Raw genomic sequence first — 18,173 nt, 5'->3', positions numbered from 1 at the left:
TGGCTCAGTGGTTTAGCGCCTGCCTTTGGCCCAGGGTGTGATCCTGGAGTCCCAGAATTGAGTCCCACATCAGGCTCCTTGTATGGAGCCTGCTTCTCCCTCTGCCTGTGTTTCTGCCCACTGCCTCTCTCTCTGTGTGTCTCTCATGAATAAATAAATAAAATCTTTTTTTTAAAAAAAGTGTTAGCTGGGATCCCTGGGTGGCGCAGCGGTTTGGCGCCTGCCTTTGGCCCAGGGCGTGATCCTGGAGACCCAGGATCGAATCCCACATGGGGCTCCCGGTGCATGGAGCCTGCTTCTCCCTCTGCCTATGTCTCTGCCTCTCTCTCTTTCTCTCTCTGTGACTATCGTAAATAAATAAAAATTTAAAAAAAATAAAAATAAAAAAAGTGTTAGTATAAACAAAGAATGACTTTAGGTGAAAACATGTATGTGTGTATTTCCTATCCACCAGAAAGCCCTATAAAAAAAAGATCAACCTAAAGCAAGAATATCCCTATTACCCTGACTGTGATCTCTAATTGCAACTTCCCATCAATGGAAAGAAATGCTTGGTTCTGAGACTGGAGAAGGAAATGTACAAGATGTACTTGGATGTCTCGTCATAACAAAAAACTCAGGAAGCTATCAAAGTATCTTAGGAATATATCAAAGGGAGGTGAGGAGACTCCCACTTGCCAAAGATGGGACAATTCAAGCATTCATAAGAATAATAATTGCAATGAGCTGTAATAAACTGAGCTATATCAAATATACTCAAACCTAGGACTTCATAATGATTTTTTTAGTTGCTCACATTTAGAGAGTTGTAGGTAGCCAACTCACTCATTTGAAAACTGGTCATAAAAAGATATGAAAATTTCCTGCCTTTCCTACAGGAACCATACCTGACTACATGGTTGATGAGGAAATTTCTCTTACAGAAGTAGTCCAGCTAGTAAATGAAGAACAGAATGATAGAATTCCAATATCACCATTCGGCATCCCCTAAGAAAATCATGCATTAGTCAATGCCTCATAACCAAAAGAGAGACAAGCTGACATTATGCACCTTCTGTTGGAAGTTCACATTCTCCGAGGAGTCCTGTAAGATAAGCCAAACATAGACTGAGGGAAATTCTACAGGACAAAAACAAAACAAAACAAACAAAGAAACAACAACAACACAGTTTCTTCAACAAATATATTTCAAGGGGGAAAATGGAATCGGCAAGAGAACTTATACATTAAAAAAAAACATAAAAATACCAACCATAATGTATGGACTTTATTTCAATTCTGATTCAAGAAACATAAACTCATTTGAAAAATAGGACATTTGGGGGAGTCTGAAAAAAAAACAAACAAACTTTGAGGCTCCTTAGTTCTAGGCTGTTTTCCCACTGGTCTGAGCCTAGGCATTGCTGCTGTTGTAAGTAAAGACCACTTGAGAGCCCAGAACTAGAGTTGGAACAGCTCCTTCTAAATGGCTCTGTACTATCAGAGGAAGAGTCTAAATAACAAGACCACCTCTCTCATTCCCTCTCACCCCCCATTCTCCCTTCCTCTAACATAAAAACATTCAACTTTCAGCATGAGGATCCAGCAGGAGGTTTTCTTGAGGTGGCTCTCATTCAGTTTCTTGCCCATCTGGACCACAAGTTGTGGCATCATTCAGGATGTCCCAGATGAACAAGGTCTGATTGTGTGAGGGAGCTGGTATCCCTGATCACATATGAGCCTAATTTAGAAAGGGAGGTAGTTGGCATACTCCATCAATACCTCTACCAGCAACCCCACGGATTGGAATAACTATAAACTATGGAATATAGGATTCCATCTCAAAAAAAGGTAAAAACCTGCCCCTAGGACCTGAATACTCTTAAGTCAGAAACCTGGGAATTAGCCATTATTCCCATCTATTTCTACATCTACTCACTGCTCTTAGCTCTTCAACCTTAGATATGAGATATAATTATTTCATGATAGAGAATTTAAGATAAAAGAACCCAAGGAAGGGCAAGAAATGAACAAGTCAGGAAGTGTTGCCAGCACATGAAGCCAAGGGAGCTGAAGCTACTAGGCTGCTATTTTATTATACTAAAATTATCTTTATTTTAAAGGTTGTATTTATTTATTCATGAGAGACACAAAGAGAGTGAGAGAGAAGCAGAGACACAGGCAGAGGGAAAAGCAGGCTCCATGCAGGGAGCCTGACATGGGACTCGATCCCGGATCAGGCCCTGGGCTGAAGGTGGCACTAAACCGCTGAGCCACCCAGGCTGCCCAGAAAACAATATTAATAATAATTTCACATTCATTAAGCTCCTATTACCTGCCAGGTAATGGGCTAGGTCCTTTTCATGCATCATCCCATTTAATACTCTCAGCAACCTATAAAGTAATGCCCGCAATCTCCTCAAAGGCAACTTCACTCCTTCTTCTCAAGAATGCATCTCTTACCTATTTCCTATTTTAAATACCTAGCAGTTATACATAATATCTGAAGTTTTCATATTATTTATAGCAGATATGCCTAGACCTGTGGGAGGTCTATAGTCATTGGAGGGCCAAAGACCTCCATAACACAGTCAACAAAACATCTTCCACCTAACGTTTGAGCAGAGGCCCATCTAAAGAAACCTGTCGGGATCCCTGGGTGGCGCAGCGGTTTGGCGCCTGCCTTTGGCCCAGGGCGCGATCCTGGAGACCCAGGATCGAATCCCACGTCGGGCTCCTGGTGCATGGAGCCTGCTTCTCCCTCTGCCTGTGTCTCTGCCTCTCTCTCTGTGTGTGTGTGACTATCATAAATAAATGAAAATTTAAAAAAAACAAAAACAAAAAAACAACAACAACAACAAAAAAGAAACCTGTCATCTTTACAAAAGATGTCTAGAAGATGCCATGCTTCTCTACTCAGGGCTATGTGTGTGATATGACCCATGACCGGCCATTATTCCTTCACAGTGTCTCATCTGGCCATTATGATTTTGGATCCTTGTCCAGGAAGTAGAGCAAGCAAAGCATGACCACATCTCTAAACAAAGGCATGTTGGACCTCTTACAATTTTATAATGAATGAGTAATGGTGAAAGTTGAGTGTATTTACTTGTAAGAAGTCACAATGTAATTGGTGATTATAGAGCAACTGTATTTTTTCCATCATTTCCTAACAAGAGTCATGCCTTGGAAATTCAATAATGGCCTAATGATAATGACAGAAAAGGAGGAGGAATTGACACATGAGGCAAAGAAGCAAACTATGTCATGTGAGATCTGTCTGACCCCAGGAAAAGAACAACATTTGAACTATATGTCCATTACTTTAGCCCCCCCAAAACACAAAAATAATCAACCATGAGGCTTAACTCTGTAGCTACAACTAATCATATCTAGAATTACTGCAGTGGAACAATGAACCGGTGATGGGGTACACGGCTTCATTTACTGTTTGTATCTTCTTGATATGGATACTCAGTACAGATGACATCTGTAAATTTTACATTTGGGTTGCTTCAATTGTCTGTGAAGACCCTACTGAGGCAAGAATGGTGCTGCCCAGTTGGGTCTGGTTGGGTGAGGAGAGCTGACCACTCAGCTTCAGGAAGCAGTTTTGTGTTTCTCAGCAGATAGTCCAGTAGCCAGAGATCTATGGAAGGGAAAAAAATGTTTTTAACTTTATTTCTTTGTAAAAATTGCCCAGAAAGAAAGCCAGTCATTGACACTGGTAATTGAAGTATAAAAATGTGAAGAGTTCCAAGAAAATAATGGTTTTTAGGAATTGTATATTGAAGTAAAGACAGGCATTTTGATCTTGGTGGCAGCTCAGCTTTATTAGTCCTCAATAAATCCAGATATTTGAAAAGAGACTTGAGAAATTTCAGGAAATATTTTCAGGCAGCTCAAAAGTTTCTCACAGAGCAAGATACAAAACTGAAGTGAAAGTAGGAACAGCAGTTAATTCCTAGTAAGAGAGTCTAAACAGGAAACAGCAACCTCTCAACAGAAATGTAATTAAGAAAGGTCTGGAAAAATCTGGATAAGTATTTATGTATCATCTAATTTAGAGATATGCAAAGATTCTGGTGCCTTTGTAAAGGTCAAAAGGATCTGCTGTCCTTTCTGCAAACATGGCACTGGGTGATGGCACATCAATCCCCCTTTCATTTTAGTAGCCCTCATCCAGAACTTGCTACAAACCACTTTTGGAGCTTAAAAATTTCTGACCTCCCTAGAATAAGATTGTCTAGAGGGAAAGAAGGTTGGTAAAAGCTGCCAGCACGCCAAGTATATAGGCCCCTCCCCAAAAGGAAAGGCTTCTGATTCACCTTCCAAAGGCTCATCCTCTCTCTGCATAGATATTATCACTGCGTACACACCCTCTCCTCCCTTTCCACTTCATTTATTAGTCTACTCTCATCTATCAAATCCAGATTTATGGTGTTTATGTCTTTTCTTTTAACTACCAAAGTCCTTTTGGATATAAGCTTGATGTACATGAATAATAAGAGTAACTACCAAGTATTATAGCTATTAATTATATTAATAGTTCTAATATAAGCTATAGTTACACTATATATAATACTATACTATTTAAGATAGATATAGTTTTATTGCAGTAATAGTTATAGTATGAATGTTACAATACACTATCACATTCCAGTTTATATACATTGTCTTTTATCCTTACAATGCTGGGAGATAGAATCTACAGAAACAAGGCACAGGAAATGTAACTTGCTCAGATTCTCATAGTATCTGGGCATCCCGCGGGGTTCAGCGGTTTAGCGCCGCCTTAGGCCTAGGGCCTGATCCTGGAGACCCAGGATCGAGTCCCACGTCAGGCTCCTTGCATGGTGCCTGCTTCTCCCTCTGCCTGTGTCTCTGCTTCTTTCTCTCCTCTCTGTGTAGTCTCAGAAATAAATAAATAAATAAATAAATAAATAAATAAATAAATAAATAAATAAATAAATACAATCTTAAAAAAAAAAGATTCTCATAGTATGTGGTAGATTCAGGGTTCAAACGCAAGTGGGAAGGAATCTGTTTCAGGGCTTGTTCTATAGTAAGCTGCCTCTAATGGGGCACATCTCGTTACTACCACTCTCTTACCCATCACAAATTAGACAGCATCAACAGTTTTATAAAAACTGCTTACTAGGGATCCCTGAGTGGCTCAGTGATCTAGTGCCTGCCTTCAGCCCAGTGCGTGATCCTGGAGACCCGGGATCGAGTCCCATGTTGGGCTTCCTGCATGGAGCCTGCTTCTTTCTCTGCCTGTGTCTCTACCTCTCTCTCTGTGTGTGTGTCTCTCATGAATAAATAAATAATAAAATCTTAAAAAAAAAAATTTTTTAAATCTTAAAAAAAAAAAAGCTGCTTACTAAGCTGAACTAAAGCAGGGTTAGCTACATAAAACACCCCCCCACACACACACACCCTGTATTCAGTTATACTCCTTCATCCTCTCAACCAAACGTGTCCATGTCTACTCCATGTCAGACACTGGCACTAGTACACAAGTCAAGCATGGTGCCTGTCCTCTTGGAGCCTCCTACTAATTAGGAACCTCACTATACCCTACACTTTTCCTTCATAGAACTCATCACCCTGGGGCACCTGGGTGGCTCAGCAGTTGGGCATCTGCCTTTGGCTCAGGGTGTGATCCCAGGGTCCAGGATTGAGTCCCACATCGGGCTCCCTGCAAGGATCCTGCTTCTCCCTCTGCCTGTGTCTCTGCCTCTCTCTCTCTCTCTCTCTCTCTCTCTCTCTGTGTGTGTGTGTGTCTCATGAATAAATAAATAAGATCTTAAAAAAAAAAAAGAACTCATCACCCTTTAATTATTTGTTCAGTGTCTTTCATCCCATTGTCCTGTGACCTCCATGGGGGCAAGATGGCTATCCTGTTCACTGCTATATCCAGTATCTTGTGTAACACCTGGCACCTAAGAGAAGTTTAATATTTGTTGAATGAATGGATGTGAATAAGCAGTGGGAGCAGGCTCTCTCAAAGGTTAGAGAAGGTGTTGTACCAGCCAGTAGTTAGCTGATGATGCCACAGGATGTTAATCTCTGCCTAACAGAAACCAGTAGCCTCTGAGTTCAAGCCTCCCTCCTGTTGCAAACACATTCTGGTGTCTGCTTAGCCTGGGAGCTATACCAGTGGGTGGAAGCCTGCCCTGCCAAAAAGGCTAATTAATCCTAAAAGCCACATCAGTGTCATAGCTCTGACCTGTCCAATCTGGTGTCTCTTTGGTCGCAATCTCTAGCCTTAGGTTGAACCTCAAGAGAGTCACAACACCTGGAAAAAGGACAATACCCCCATTCTACCCCTCACTGTAGGGGGATTACCTGGAGACTGGCTTTCCTGCTGTGCCCTGTAGGCTAAGGTCACTTGCCTGTCAGTGGATCTCTTAGAGGTCCAAATTCTGGCATCAGGTAGGCATAGGTCAGGTGGGTCCTCAGGCAGGGACCTGGAACTCAGAATGGGAGCCTTGAACAGACATAAGTGGGAATGTGCAGGGGTCTATCTTTCTCCCCTTAGACTCGGGGAGCTTCTTTGAGTTGGAGGCAGCAGGCTAGGAGTGAAGGAGGAGCAATCGTGCAATTCCCTGTGGGCTGAAGATAAATCAGCTCTGTCCTGTGAATCAGATTAACTGGTTGCCTGCTACTCAATTCTTTGATTTCCATTCCTTTTTTTTTTTTTAAGATTTTATTTATGTATTCATGAGAGAGAGAGAGAGGCAGAGACATAGGCAGAGGGAGAAGCAGGCTCTACGCAGGGAGCCCGACATGGGACTTGATCCCAGGTCTCCAGGATCATGCCCTGGGCCGAAGGTGGTGCTAAACCGCTGAGCCACCCAGGCTGCCCTGATTTCCTTTTCTTAACTCTAGATCTTTAGGGAAGTATTATTTAATTATTGAGATTCTATTCTGCATTGCTGATGGCTTCAAATGTGGTTGCCCGCAACCATAAAGGGACGGGGAAACTTCTGGGGCATGGCAGAGCTGGGAAGTCCCCTTCCCCCCATAGGGATGCTCCCTCCAACTGCATCCCCTAGGATGTTCCTCTTACTTTATTATGGGACGTGGCTGTTTCTTTGCAGCATCTAGACCAGCTGAGGAAGGCCCCTGTCTCCAGTCCTCAAATGGAGATGACCCAAAAGCACTCCGAGTTGGCTCTGGAGATTTGTTCTCCTGATGTTCAGAGTTGCTTTGGGTAATCTGGAGGCCTTGATGGAAGAAAGTCACCAGGTAAAAGGATCCCATCTGTGTTCTCAGAGTCAGGAATGTGGTCTACCCACCGCTTCTCACCTCAAGACCTCAAGGCTCAAAGCTACCTTTCATTTTACAAATAAGATCTCCCCTCTTCTGTGTTGTGCACAGCCCACCCCCCCTCGTTCCAGGGCACTTATCTAGTTCCCACAAGATTGGATCTCTCTCTCTCTCCCATTGCTCTGAAAGAAAAAAACTCTGAATGATGAGTCACAACCCTTCCCTCCCAAATCCCCATTATTAAAAATGTTGATATTTTGTTTACATGTGAATTACCGATATTTCTATAGCCTTCTTTTCTCTCTCCCACATGTACATACTTTCTCATTTTTCCAACTAATATGTATGTCTATCTTTCCTCAGCCTGGAATTGAAGGTTTGTGACAGGGCAGGTCCCATCATCCTCAGCTCTTACTCAAGGCTCTTTAATTAACTCAAAAGTTAATGCTCTTTTAGGGCCTTTGTGACCTCAGAGGAGAGTTCACTTACAATGGTGTGCTGATAAACCAGCATGAGTGGTTTCACTACCAGGAGGTAAAATCCCTGATTTGCAAAGGTTACCAATTTCCATGATGTAAATACTCCCACCCACCATGACCACTTTCCAACTAACAATGGTTTAACGACCAGCTTGTAACAATTTAATAATTTCTCTCACCAGTTGGTCTGAGCTGGCTGAAGCACACCACTTGTTCTAGGGGAGCTCCAGAACATTCCTGGGCCCCTAAAATGTCTCAACAAAATGAGCAATAGATTCAGTGGAAGTGAAGGAAGGAACAACCCCTCGTGTGCCATTTTTACCTGCTGGCTTTCTTGGCTCAGAGTACTGGAAAGAGTATGGACTTTAGGGAGTCAAAGCTCTGGGTTCAAATCCTTATGTAACTTGGGCAAGCTTTAGCTTCCAACTCTGCAAAAGAGGATTGATAAAACCTACCTGTGGGATTACTTTAAGAATAAAATGAGGGCAGCCCCGATGTCCCAGCGGTTTAGCACTGCCTTCAGCCCAGGGCCTGATCCTGGAGACCAGGGATCGAGTCCCATGTTGGGCTCCCTGCATGGAGCCTGCTTCTCCCTCTGCCTGTGTCTCTGCCTCTCTCTCTGTATCCATCATGAATAAATAAAATATTTTAAAAAAGAATGAAATGAGATGCCTAAATAAAATGCCTAATATATAGCAAGCTCTCCATAATGTTCTTTCTTTTGCACCCACCCTTGTCTTAATTTTTCCTGTAGTTCACATGATTATTTTCCAAAGGGTCCAACAGGGGGAGCCCAAACTCAACACTGTCAGGGTCGGGGCTGGTAATTCAGCCCAACTCTCTCACCAGTCTTGGTTTTAACTGGGGAAGCTTTGAGGAGCAAAGCTTTTACTCTTTCAGGCTCTCCCTTGTCCTCATCCTAAAAGAAATGAGTCCATCAAAATATTTTAGAGTGGGATTTATGCCACTTGCCTTCATTCTCCTCCGAGATGGCAGGCTATACTCCTAATGAGAAACCATGGTCCATGAAGGGAGCACCACGTCAGGACCAGAGCAAGGGCGGCAAGCTTCACCAAAACTGTACTTTACACAGTGCAGAGCACATAAAGCTTTTTGCACAGCCAAAATGCTTCCCACACCAAACCAAGTCCCATAATAAGTGGTTACACCTAACTCTCGTAGTAAAAATTGTACATCAGGAGGCTGTGGTCAGACATCTAGAAGAGCTTTCCAACTATAAAACCACTATAGAAGGAATTGGAGTCTTTGTGGCTGGGAAGGGTGGAGAGAGGAAGGGAGGTGGAAGGAACATGAGGCTCACTATATTTGAGAAGTGTGGCTGTTCACAAACATTGGAATTATCGGAATGACACAGAGAGGGGCATCAAACAAAACTTTGAGGAAATCTGATTTCTTATGATAAAGAACTTTTGATAACCTGAGACAGTTTTGGAAACTTGGAAGCACAAAAACTCTTAATTAAAAATGAATGGGAAACCTTGGATTTGAACCATGTATGGTCACTTTCTAGCTGACTAACCCATGCAAGTTATTCAACCCCTCTAAGTCTCAGTCACTCAACTATTCATTCACTCCACCTATATTTATTAAGCATCTTGTATGAGTCAGGAGCTAAATGAATCCTGAGGAGATAAAGGTGAGTAAAACTAAGTACTGTCCTTTTTTTCGTGGCATTTACAATGTATTCATCTGTAAAAAGGCATACTAATGTTGGGACAACTAGATACCCACGTGCAAAAGAATGAAGTTGGGTTCCCACCTCACACCATATACGAAAATTAATTCAGGGCAGCCCCAGTGGCGCAGCGGTTTATCGCCGCCTGCAGCCCGGGGTGTGATCCTGGAGACTTGGGATTGAGTCCCACTTCGGGCTCCCTGCAGGGAGCCTACTTATCCCTCTGCCTGTGTCTCTGCCCCTCTCTCTCTCTCTCTCTCTGTGTATCTTTATGAATAAATAAATTTTAAAAAAATCTTAAAAAAAAAAAGTTTAAGAAAAAAAAGAAAAGAAAAAAAGAAAATTAATTCAAAATGTATCTAAAGGGCAGCCCGGGTGGCTCAGTGGTTTAGTGCGGCCTTCAGCCCAGGGCCTAGTCCTGGAGACCCAGGATCGAGTCCCACGTCGGGCTCCCTGCATGGAGCCTGCTTCTCCTTCTGCCTGTGTCTCTGCCCCTCTCTCTCCGTATCTCAAATAAATAAATAAATAAATAAATAAATAAATAAATAAAATGCGTCTAAATATAAGAGCTAAAACTATTAAACTCTTAAAAGAAAACAGACATAAAACATAAGTATAAATCTTTGTGACCATGAATTAGGTAATGGCTTCGTAGATATGACTCCGGTTGTACAAGTAACAAAAGAAAAGAACAGATAATTTAGAATTTATCAAAATTTAAGACTTCTGTGCCTCAAAGGACACTATCAAGAAAGTGAAAAGATGGGGCACCTCACCGTTTGAGTGTCTGCCTTGGGCTCAGAGTGTGATCCTGGAATCCAGGATCCAGTCCCACATCAGGCTCCCTGCATGGAGTCTGCTTCTCCCTCTGCCTGTGTCTCTGCCTTTCTCTCTCTCTGTCTCTCATGAATAAATAAATAAATAAACAAATAAATAAATCCTTTTAAAAAATAAATAAAAATGGGCAGAGGATCTAAATAGACATTTTTCCAAAGAAGACATATAGATGACAGACACATGAAAAGATGCTCAACATCACTCATCATTAGGGAAATGAAACTCAAAACCACAGTGACAAATCACCTCACACCTATCAGAATGGCTAGAATCAAAAAGACAAGAAATAACAAGTGTTAGGGAGGATGTTGGGAGAAAGGAATCTTCATGCACAATTGGGAGGAGGGTAAATTAGTGCAGCTACTGTGGAAAACAGTATGGAGTTTCCTCAGAAAATTAAAAATAAAAATACTACATCATTCAGTCATTCCACTACTGAGTATTTACCCAAAGAAAATGAAAACACTAATTCAAAAAGATATATGCACTCCTGTATCTATTGTAGCATTATTTACAACAGCCAATAGATGGATGCAAGTGTCCATTGATTGGTGAATGGGTAAAGAAGATATACAAAAGAATATTACTCAGCCATAAAAAGGATGAGATCTTGTCATTTGCAACATCATAAATAGACATAAAAGGTCTTATGCTAAGTTAAATAAGTCTGAGAAAGACAAATACCATTTAATTTCACTTATATATGGAATCTAAAAAAGGAAATGAATAAATAAACAAACAAACCAAAAATAGAAACAGACCCATAAATACAAAGAACAAACTGATGGTTGCCAGAGGGGAGGAAGCTTAAGGGCATGGGTAATATGGGTAAAGAAGAGTGGGAGATATAGGTTTCCAGTTACAGAATGAATAAGTCACAGGGATAAAAGGTACAGCATAGGGAATATAGCCAATGATACTATAATAGCATCTTATGGTGACAAATGGCAGCTACACCTGTAGTGAGCATGGCATAACCGACAGACTTGTTGAATCAGTATGTTGTACACTTGAAAGCAATGTAATATTCTGTGTCAACTAGACTTCATTAATCAACCAATCAATCTCTGAGGAGAACAGACTCTGAGGAAAACAAACTCTGAGAAGAACAAAACCACAAAATAAAGAAGAAAGAGAGAGAACTGATATATGCTATAATGTAAATAAACTTCAAAAACATTGTGCTAAATTAAAGAAGCCAGACACAAAGACTACATATTGTATGATGACATTTATGTGAAATATCCAGAATAGACCAGTCTATTGAGACAAAAAGTAGGTCAGTGGTTGCCGAGAGCTCAAGTGAGGAGACATCTGAGGGGAAATTGGGACTATTAACAGGCATGGGGTTTCTTTTGGGGGTGATGAAAATGTTCTAAAATTTACTGTGCTGTTGATTGCACAATTCTGTGAGAACACTAAAAGCATTTCAATTGTACGCTTTAAAAGGATAAATCAGGGGCGCCTGAGTGGCTCAGTGGTTGAGCTGTCTGCCTTTGGCTCAGGTGGTGATCCCAGGGTCTGGGATTGAGTCCCACATTAGGTTCCCCCCAGGGAGCCTGCTTCTTTCTCTCTCTGCCTGTATTTCTGTCTCTCTCTGTCTTTGTGTCTCTTATAAATAAATAAATGTTTAAAAAATAAAAAAATAAAAGAATAAATTATGTGGTATGTGAATTATATCTCAATACAATTGTTATTAAAAGTAAAGGCATAACTCGGAATGCCTGGGTTTCTCAGTTGGTTAAGGGTCTGCCTTCTGCTCAGGTCATGATCTCAGGGTCTTGGAATCGGGTCCCACATTGGGCTCCCTGCTTCTCCCTCTGCCCCTCCTCTTGACTTGTGCTCTCTCCTCTCTTTCTCTCTCTCTCAAATAATAAATATTTTTAAAACTTTTTTAATTATTAAAAAGTAAAGGCAAGGGATCCCTGGGTGGTGCAGTGGTTTGGCGCCTGCCTTTGGCCCAGGGCGCAATCCTGGAGACCTGGGATCGAATCCCACATCGGGCTCCCGGTACATGGAGCCTGCTTCTCCCTCTGCCTGTGTCTCTGCCTCTCTCTCTCTCTCTCTCTCTGTGACTATCATAAATAAAAAAAAGTAAAGGCATAACTCAAATATATATGTGTATATCCACATTCATACAGCATTATTCACAAGAGCCAAAAGGTGGACACAGCCCTGATGGATGAATAGATAAACAAAATGTAGTATATACATACAATGGAATATTACTTGGCCTTAAAAAGGAAGAAAATTCTGATACATGCTACAACATGAATGAACATCAAATACGTTATGCTAAATGAAACAAGAGTCAGTCACAAAAGGACAAATATATGGTCTCACTTATATGGGATACCTACTATAGTTAAATTCATAGAGACAGAAAGTAGAATAGTGGTTATCAGGGGCAACAGGTGGGGAATGGGAAGACACTGTATACAGAGTTTCATTCGGGGGAAGATGAAAAAGCTCTAGAATGAATAGTGGTGGTGGTTGCACAACTTTTTTATTATACTTAATGCCATGAGCTGTATCCTTAAAAATGGTTAAAGTGGTACATTTTTTTCCATGTCTATTATTTTTATTAGGGCAAGAGCGTGTATGTTCTGTAACTTATTTCCTCACAAGCATGAACGGGGAGGAGTCCTTCTCTCTCTTTCTTTACATGGACTGCCCTTGGGCCTGGTCACAATGTGCCACCACAGTGGGACAACTCACCTTCTTTTCAGGCAAGGGGCAAAGCTTAAATCTTAGGACCACCAGGTAGGATCTTCTGCAGCTGCTTAGCCTCTTAGGCCCAGCTTTCCCTTCACACTTTCTTCCACTGCTCTTCCTTGGCAAAGAAATCACAGTACATTGCTTTCTGAGAAGGATGCCAGTCACCTATGTGCCTTGAGGAACTCTGTAACACTCATAGCTCTCAGAGGGCAGGCCCACAGGAGGGTTAGGGACTGGTAGTGGAAGCCGACTGTGCCAGAATTCTTCCTCTACTTCTCTTAGCATCTGGGCAGCCTTCCCCAAATCCTTTTCACTCTTATATTCTTCAAACTGGTTCTTGCCAAACAAGCAAAGGACCAGTACTTGTCCCTGTGAATGTGCCACAACTTGTAGTAGCACAGCACTCACTCACAAAGCTCCAAGAGGCCATGATGGCCACTTGCCTTCAGTGGCTACCAGGACTCCCTAATAAGGTCAATTTATGTTGTGTACATTTTACTACAATTAAAAATAATAACAGTGGCACCTGGGTGGCTCAGTTGGTTGAGCATCTGCCTTCGACTCAAGTCATGATCCTAAGGTCCTGGGATCCAGTCTTGCATCAGGCTCCCTGCTCAGTGGGGATTCTGCTTCTCTCTATCCCTCTGCTGCTCCCCCTGCTTATGCTCTCTCTCTTTCTCTCTCTCTCTCTGTCAAATAAGTAAATAAAATCTTTTTTAAAAAAATAATAATAAAAGCAGAGTGCCTGAGTGATTCAGCCTGCTAAGCATCCGACTCTTGATTTCAGCTCCGGTCATAATCTCAGAGTTGTGGGATTGAGCCCTGCATGTGATTCTCTCTCTCCTCTCCCTCTGCTCTTCCTATCCCCACACAAGCCCATACACTCTCTCTATCAATACTACTAATAATAATGGCATAGTAGTAGTTCTTACCTCATTGGGTTGTTGTGAGGACTGATGAGATCAATATTGGCTGAAGGAATGGCTAAAGTGTGTAACATCATTTATGAACCAGGCTTGGAGAGTGAGGTTCAGGGTGGTGGAGGGACACTTTAATTTTCTACTCTAATTCATGTATCTATTTTTCAGATTTTTTATAACTGGTATAGTTTCATAATTTAAAAAAAAAAGAAATCAGGGCTGTTTATATTCCTGCATTACTGATTTGTTCAAGATTTAATATCCACAGAAAAGTGCACGAGGATTGTGATCAACATTCTATTCTTGGCTTATGTTTGACCTTCTGTGTTTATACATCTATGTGTAATTTTTTCCAGATTTCCTTAGCTTTGCTTGCTTTTCTTCCCCTCCACCCCCAGCTTACTTAACTCTCTTAGTCACAGTCTTAAACCTCCTAGTCTAATCACTGGACCTGCTCTCATGCAGGAAGAGAAACCCCATACTGCAGGCAGCGTGCCTCCATGTTCATCTGTAGACAGCGTCTTCTCCACTCCTCTTCCCCATTTTTACCTCCTTCCCCATAGTGAAACATTCCCTGAGATCTGATCTTCAGTCTCTGGCTGCAAATTGAGAGGTCTGCTGCTCCAGGAAGCCCAGAGACAGCTGGGAGCCCTGGCCGGAAGTCTGTTTCCTGGGCAGAGAACACTGGCAGAAATCCAGACCACTGACGTCACCTGGTCCGGATGGCGGAAGCCATTGCCCAACCATGGGAAGTTGATGCCAACAACACATTTCTCTGTGACTCCCTCTCTTAATTCAAAAAAGCATTTTCTTGGACAGAAAGCAGTTGGAGTGGACGTGCTCAGAACTTTGAGCCACACAACATGAAGCCTTGACTGACAAAAGAACGTGAGAGCTGACACTGGACTGAGGCTTCGAAGACACAAGTCTAAGTCATCAACGGCACTCTGCCCCCTAACTTCTGACCTTTGACAAATCGTTCCATTTCCTTGGTCAGTTTTCTTAGCTATGAATAACACTACCTGTCTCATAGAAGTTATTGTTGCAAGACTTAAGTGAGGTCATCTGTGTGGAAGATTTCATAAACTTGAAGCAGGATGCCCAAATCAAACCATGCTTCTAGGAAGGCCTTCCTGACAGCAGCAGACCCCAAGGAGACCAGAGGCAGAGTGGTTACAGGCAGATCAGAGCCAGCCGCCTGCATTGGAATGCTGGTGTGCTGCTTTACTGGCTCTAGGGCAAGGGTTCATAATTATCCTCTCTGCACCCAGTTTCCTGGTGGTCAAAATGGGGATGACAAGAATACCTTCATCATGGGGCTGTCAGGAGGGTGAAGCACTTACTCCACGTAGGGCACAGGGGTGCAGAGGACCCTGCCCAGTCGTGGCGGTGGCGGCACTCACGAAGTCTCCAAGTCTCGGCTGGGGTGATGGTCCCAGACGCCATCTTGTGCACTTCCAGGCTCTAGGCTGCGCATTCGGGCTAATCCCAAGAGACCTCACAAAGAGAGATTCTGCCCCCAATCCATGGTTCACACAGCAGGCAGAGCAATTCAGCTAAAATCTGACCTTGTCACTTCTCTGTGTAACCACCCAAATCTGCCCTAGCGAACCCAGTGAAGATATCCAGCCCCTGAGACAGGCCCTTGAATTCCTCTCCAGCCTCATCTCCTGATGCCCACCGCCTCTCATCACAGTTCTAGCAACCCCAAACTACCTTCAGCTTCTCACCTCCACCATCCAGCTCTGTTGCGCCTTGGCCCAGCATGCCCTCACCTCCCGGTCTTTGCTAACTCCTGGTTATTCTTCAAGACCTTTAGTTTCATGCCTTTCAGAAAATTCTTCTTCACCCTCCTGTACAGGGCTTGGTTCCCCACTCCTCCCTTAAGTCCTTGAAGGCATTTCCATCATGGCACAGGGCAGATTTTATCCTAACCCTTCAGGTGACTCACAACAGATCAGGGGATTCTTGAAAGCAGGAGCCGGCGCTGGGTTGGACTTATCTCCCTAAACTCAATACCAGTACCAGGCACACAGTGGGTGCTCAGTAAACACTGAGTGCCAGCACTGATGAATGGATGACCAGGAACTAATTAAGCTTGTTTGTTCAGCTACCAAAACAGATGACATTGCTTGCCTGGGGTTGGGCTGAGTCTCAAACAGATACAGTTTGCATTTGCCTCCTCAGCTGTTATAGAATTGCCTCTGTCTGTGTCTCAGGCATCTTCTGTATGTCTCTTCCCCCATTCTTATACTTTGTCTCACTTTTTTCACTTTGTTTCTCCTCTTTGCTTTGTGTCCTATTTGTTACTCTGTGTTGCTTTATATCCTTTCCTCTTCTTTCTTTTGTGACTGCATGGATATCTGTTCTCGGACAGCTCATCCAAGGTTCTGGGATGTTAAGAATATCCCAATAAGGGATCCCTGGGTGGTGCAGCGGTTAGCGCCTGCCTTTGGCCTAGGGCACGATCCTGGAGACCTGGGATCGAATCCCACGTCGGGCTCCCGGTGCATGGAGCCTGCTTCTCCCTCTGCCTCTCTTTCTCTCTCTGTGTGACTATCATAAATAAAATAAAAAAAATTTAAAAAAAATTTTTTTAAAAAAAGAATACCCAATAACTCTTCAGAAAGAAGGAAAGATTTTAAAAGGAAGAAAATCAAACCTTATTATGTCCCCAGAAGTTCCATATATTTTATTTCACTTATTTCTGGTAATATCCGTAATATGGTACATCCCCCAAAGAAGCTAGGTTATGATTCTGTAATAAACATCCCCAAAATCTCAATGACTTTATGCAATAAAAATGTATTTACTGCTCCTGCAGTGTAGGTTGGCTGAGGCTGCACTGGTCCTAATTCCAGGACCCAGGCTGACAGGGCAGCCACTATCCGGAACATTGTCAGTTGCCACAAGTAGGAGGAGAGAATGTGGAAAAGCACACATTGGCTTTTTAAAACTGCCACATTCGATGAGGGGCGCCTGGCTGGCTCAGCTGAAAGAGCATGTGACTCTTGATCTCAGGGTTGAAATTTGAGTCCTACCCTGCATGTAGAGATCACTTAAAATTAAATCTTGTAAAAACTTCCACATAGAAGGGACACATCTTAATTAGTCAATGTAAGTTACATAGCCATACCTAGGCTAATCAGTAAGAGTTAAATAGGGTGGCAAATACAGTCTTCCTAGGAACCTGGAAGGAGAAAGAGGTTCATCTATCTTTGAACAAGATTGAGAAGCACAGTGGATATTACTGTTCCCACTTTATAGATGAAGTGTCTGAGGCTCCAGAAGTTTATTTGGTCTGTTCAAAGACATTCAGGAAGTGTCAGAGAGGGGGGCTGAACTCATGCCTTTTGATTCCTGAGACTCTGCTTTTCCCATTTCAGTGGATTTTTTGTGAGCATAGGACAAATGCTTTTTTCTGCCATTTTCTACCTAGGTTTTAGACCATGATGTGAAGCATGGCTTGCCAGCATAGCATGTCAGAAGCAGGATGATAAGAAACCCAGCTTTGCTCACCAACCTCCACATCACATCTGGTGAGGGCATCGGCATCTCTCTCCAAAGTGAGGTTTTTGAAGAGTTCCATTTTCCAAGACAAAACCAAGTAGGTCACAAAACTTGGAGCACAGTCATTTGAAACCTTCTAGGCAAAACTAATCTATGGTGACAGAAGTCAGAGTAGCAGTTATTTCAAAGGAAGGTATAAGAGAGAATGCTACATACTGACTAGATAGGGGCTTAAAGAAACCTTCTGGGAAAATGGAGTGATTCTATGTTGGAGGGGATTGTGGTTAAATGAGTGAGTGAATGCATATGTAAAAAGTAATCAAGCTGTACACTTAAGATTAGTACATGTTGCTGAATAGCAGTTATGTCTCAATAAAAATATGTGATAAAGAATATTTTCATCAAGTTTAAAAAAAATTATTGTGCCAAAGATTCTGTTAAGAAAATGAAAAAAACAAGATTTTGAGTGAAAGAAAATATTTCCAAATCACATACCCAACAAAGACATGTATCCAGAATATATAAACTCTCAAAACTCAACAGCAAGAAAACAGATGCCCTATTTAAAAATAGGCAAAAGACTTGAATAGACACTTCACTAAGAGAATATAAGGAAGGCAAATAAGCTTGACTTTTGGCCATCAATTTTGCAGATTGAAACCATGATGAATTACCATTGGAGTTCTATTAGAATAGATACAGCAAAAAATGCTGACAGCATCATCAGGTGTTAACAAGAATGCAGAGCAATTCTTTTTC

At 42.2% G+C, this 18,173-nt stretch overlaps 1 pseudogene; it reads right to left on the bottom strand.

Annotated features, from left to right (window-relative positions):
• Window positions 1-9,993: 9,993 nt before the first annotated feature.
• Window positions 9,994-15,381, bottom strand: LOC129512767 (NADH dehydrogenase [ubiquinone] 1 beta subcomplex subunit 9-like; annotated as a pseudogene).
• Window positions 15,382-18,173: the final 2,792 nt, after the last annotated feature.

This window comes from Nyctereutes procyonoides, unplaced genomic scaffold, assembly GCF_905146905.1.
Source record: "Nyctereutes procyonoides isolate TBG_1078 unplaced genomic scaffold, NYPRO_anot_genome, whole genome shotgun sequence".
Classification (NCBI taxonomy): domain Eukaryota; kingdom Metazoa; phylum Chordata; class Mammalia; order Carnivora; family Canidae; genus Nyctereutes; species Nyctereutes procyonoides.
The sequence above is the reverse complement of the archived record's forward strand: the minus strand, read 5'-3'. Positions and strand labels throughout refer to the sequence as shown.